Raw genomic sequence first — 4,483 nt, 5'->3', positions numbered from 1 at the left:
TTTTAAATCTTTTGAGTAAATACCCAGAAGTTAGATTGCTGGATTATATGATGATTGTATTTTTAGTTTTTTGAGGAACCTCCAAACTATTTTCCATAATGGCTCTACCAATTTACATTTCCACCAATAGTGTACAAGGATTCTCTTTTCTCCACATTCTAACACTTATTTTTCATATTTTGGAAAATAGCCATTCTAACAGGTGTAAGGTGATATCTTATTGTGGTTTTAATTTGCATCTCCCTAATGATTAGTGATGTCACGGACTTTTTTCATGTATCTGCTAGCCATTTGTATGCTGTCTTTTGAGAAGTGTCTATTCAGATTCCTTGCTCTTTTTATTTTATTTTATTTTATTTTATTTTGTTTATTTATTTTTTTGAGACGGAGTCTCCCTTTGTCCCGCAGGCTGGAGTGCGGTGGTGCATCTCAGCTCATTGCAAGCTCCACCTCCCGGATTCACGCCATTCTCCTGCCTCAGCTTCCCAAGTAGCTGGGACTACAGGCGCCCACCACCACGCTCGGCTAACTTTTTGTATTTTTAATAGAGATGGGGTTTTACCGTGTTGTTAGCCAGGATGGTCTCGCTCTCCTGACCTCGTGATCCGCCCACCTCGGTCTTCCAAAGTGCTGGGATTACAGATGTGAACCACCGCGCCCAGCCCCTTGCCCTTTTCTTAATCAGATTGTTTTCTTTCTATAGATTGAATTCTTTATATGTTTTGAATATTAATCCCTTACCAAATGTATGACTTGCTAATATTTTATTTCTGTCCATAGGTTATCTTTCAACTCTATCAATTTTTTTCTTTGCCCCACAAAAGGTTTTTATTCTTATTGGTCTATTTTTGTTTTTGTTGCCTGTGCGTTTGAAGTCAAATCTAAAAAATCTTTGCCCAGACCAACGTTGAATAATTTTTCTCCTATGTTTTCTTCCTGTAGTTCTACAATTTCAGACCTTAGTCTTTGAAACATTCTGAGCTTATTTTTATATGTGGTGTGAGATAAAGGTCCCCTTTCATTTTTTTACATATGAATGTCCACTTTTCCCAACATCATTTTTGAAGAGACTGTCCTCTTTGCATACTCTTTGCACTTTTGTCAAAAATGAATTGACTGTAGTTGTATGGGTTCATTTCTGGGCTCTTCTTTCAGTTTTCACTGGTCAATATGTCTATTTTTGTACCAGCACCATGCTGTTTTAATTACCACCACTTTGTGGTATAGCTTGAAATCAGGTGATGTGATGCCTTTAGCTTTGTTCTTTTTGCTTATGATTGCTGTGACTATTTGAGATTTTTTGGATCCATATGAATTTTTAAATTTTTTTTTCTATATCTATGAAAAATGATATTGGAATTTTGGTAAGGATTACATTAAATCTATAGATTGCATTGGATAGTGTGAACATTTTAACAATATTAATTCTTCCAATCCATAAGCATGGGTTATCTTTCAATTTATCTTTGTCTTCATCTATTTCTTTCATTAATGTTTTATAGTTTTCAATGTACACAGGTCTTTCATCTCCTTGGTTACATTTATTCCGAAGTATTTAATTTTTTGTAGCTATTGTAAATGTGATTGTTGTCTTGATTACCTTTTTGGGAAGTTTGTTTTTAGTGTAGAGAAATGTTACTGATTTTTGTTTGTTAATTTTGTATCCTGTAAACTTTACCAAATTTGTTATTAGTCGTAACAGTTTTTGGTTATAGTCTTTAGCTTTTTCTATATATAAGATCATTCCATCAGCAAAGTAGCAATGGTTTTAATTCTTTTTTATTTATTTAGATGCTTTTTATTTCTTTCTCCTGCCTTATCACTCTAAGAAGGACTTCCATTACAATGCTGAATAGAAGTAGCAAGAGGTGGAATTTTTGTCTTGTTGCAGTTGTTAGAGAAAAGGGTTTCAATTTTTCATCATTGAGTATAATGTTAGATGTGGGTTTATTATGTATGGCCTTAATTGTGTTGAAGAACTTTCCTTGTATACCTAATTTGCTGAGTATTTTTGTCATGAAAGGATGTTGAATTTTGTCAAATTTTTTTCTGCATCTGATGAGGTGATTATATAACTTTTTGTCCTTCAGTCTGTTAATATGGTGTATCATATTTATTGATTTGTGAATGCTAAACCATCCATTTCTGAGAATCCCAGAAATAAATCTCACTTGATCATGATAAGTGATCCTTTGTGATGTTGAGTTGGGCTTGCTGCTAATTTGTTGAGAATTGTTGCGTCTATATTCATCGAGGATATTGGCCAGTAGTTTTCTTTCCTTTTATATCCTTGCTTGACTTTGGTATCAGAGTGATGCTGGCCTTATTTAAAAAAATTTTGGGTTCGAGGCCAGCCTGACCAACATGGAGAAACTCTGTCTCTACTGAAAATACAAAATTAGCCAGGCATGGTGGTGCAGGCCTGTAATCCCAGCTACTCAGGAGGCTGAGGCAGGAGAATTTCTTGAACTGGGAGGCAGAGGTTGCAGTGAGCCGGGATTGTGCCATTGCATTCCAGCCTAGGCAACAAGAGCGAAAAACTCCGTCTTAAAATAAATAAATAAATAAATAAATAAATAAATAAATAAATAAATAAATAGATAGATAATAAAAGTTTGGAAGTAGTTTTTCCTCTTTAATTTTTTGCTAAGTATTACTGTCCCTGCGTTATTTTGGTTTTTATTTGCATAGAATATCTTTTTTTAGTTCTTCATTTTCAGTCTGTGTATCCTAAAAAGCGAGGTAAGGCTCTTGTAGGCAGTATGTAGTTGGGTCTTGTTTTTTATAAATTCATTTACTGTATGTCCTTTTATTGGAGAATTTAATCTATTTATATTCAACATACTTATTGATAGGTAAGGACTCACTACTGCTAATAGTAAGGAATTACTGTTCACCATTTTGTTAATTGTTTTCTGGGTTTTTGTAGATACTTTGTTTCTTCCTGTCTTGCTGTCTTCCTTTGTGGTTTGATAAATTTCTATAGTTGTAGTTTTGAATCTTTTTAATTTTTCTGTGTGTCTCCAATAAACTTTTTTTGCTTTTGTTTACCATGAGGCTTACATAGAATATCTTCTACTTAGTAAGAGTGAGCAAATTTTGCATACAACAAATCTATACTTTTACTTCCCCCCACAATTTTCATTTTTAATGTCTGAATTTACATCATTTTATAGTATGTATTCCTCAACAACTTATTTCAACAGTAGTTATTAATTTTTTTGTCCTTTACCCCTGTACTAAGAATAAAATTACTTTATATAACAATATTATAGTCCTAGAGCACTCTGATTATTGCTCTGTATTACTTGGACCATTGGGTTTGTGCATGGATAACTTTTATGTTATTTATTAGAAGCTTTTTGTTTCAGTTTAAAGAACTCCCTTTAGCAATTCCTGTAAGGCAGGCCTAATGCTGTTAAACTCCCTTAACTTTTGTTTACCTGAGAATGTTTTTATTTTTTCTCATTTATTTTTTCTTTTTTAAATGTTTATAGCAACTTTATTCACCAGAACCAAAAAACCGGGAAAAAATTCAGCCATCCTTCAATGGGCAGATGGTTAAACAAACTGATACATCCGTAACATGGAATACCTCAGCAATACAAGAAATGAACTAGTGATACTTGCAGCAAACTGTATGAATCTTCAGGGAGTTATGCTGAGTGAAAAAAACCACTCCCCAAAGATTGCACATTATATGATTCTTCTTATATAACGCTCTTAAAATGACATAATTATAAACATAAATAACAGGTTAGTAGTGGCCAGGGGTAGGGAATGGAAGAGAGGAGAGGAGTAGATGGAAAGGTGGACAATACAGGGGATCTCTTTGGTGATGGAAATTTTCTGTATCTTTATAAATGTCAATATCATGGTTTTGCTATTGTGCACATCTTGTAAACATCTTATTTTGTAAGATGCTACCATTGTCTCCCTCATTTCCAAAAGAATGCTTTGCCAGATATCCTTGGTTGACAGGTTTGTTTATTCAGTGTTTTGAATATTTCATCCCACTCTTCCCTGCCTTGCAAGGTCTCTAATGAGAAGTCAACTGATAGTGGTATTAAAATGCTATTGTACGCAATGCATTTCTTATCTCTTGCTGCTCTCAAAATTGTCTTTTATTTGTGATAATTTGATGATTATTTGTCTTGATGAACTCTTTGGGTTGAAAAATATGGAAAGCTTCACAAATTTTCATGTCGTCTTTGTGCAGGGACCATGTTAATATGCTATCATTCCAATTTTAGTACAAATGCTCCTTGGCTTACAATGGAGTTACTTGCCAAGAAACCCATTGTAAGTAGAAAGTACTATGTTGAAATATGCAGCTCACTGAAAGCAATGGCTGGCTACTTTATTTAGCGATGGTGAAATAAGTATGGTTTCTACCAAATATTTATCACTTTTACACTATTGTAAAGTTGAAAAACCACAAGATAAACCACCATAAATCGAAGATTATCTGTGTATGTGCTGC

The 4,483-nt window shown here is 33.7% G+C and overlaps 1 pseudogene; it reads right to left on the bottom strand.

The window, feature by feature from the left end:
- Positions 1-4,174: 4,174 nt before the first annotated feature.
- On the bottom strand, positions 4,175-4,272 carry LOC111547472 (annotated as a pseudogene).
- Between the last annotated feature and the right edge of the window lie 211 nt (positions 4,273-4,483).

Source organism: Piliocolobus tephrosceles, chromosome 5 (genome assembly GCF_002776525.5).
Source record: "Piliocolobus tephrosceles isolate RC106 chromosome 5, ASM277652v3, whole genome shotgun sequence".
In the NCBI taxonomy this organism is placed as follows: Eukaryota; Metazoa; Chordata; class Mammalia; order Primates; family Cercopithecidae; genus Piliocolobus; species Piliocolobus tephrosceles.
Note: the sequence above shows the minus strand (reverse complement) of the source record. Positions and strands in the feature narration are given on the sequence as shown.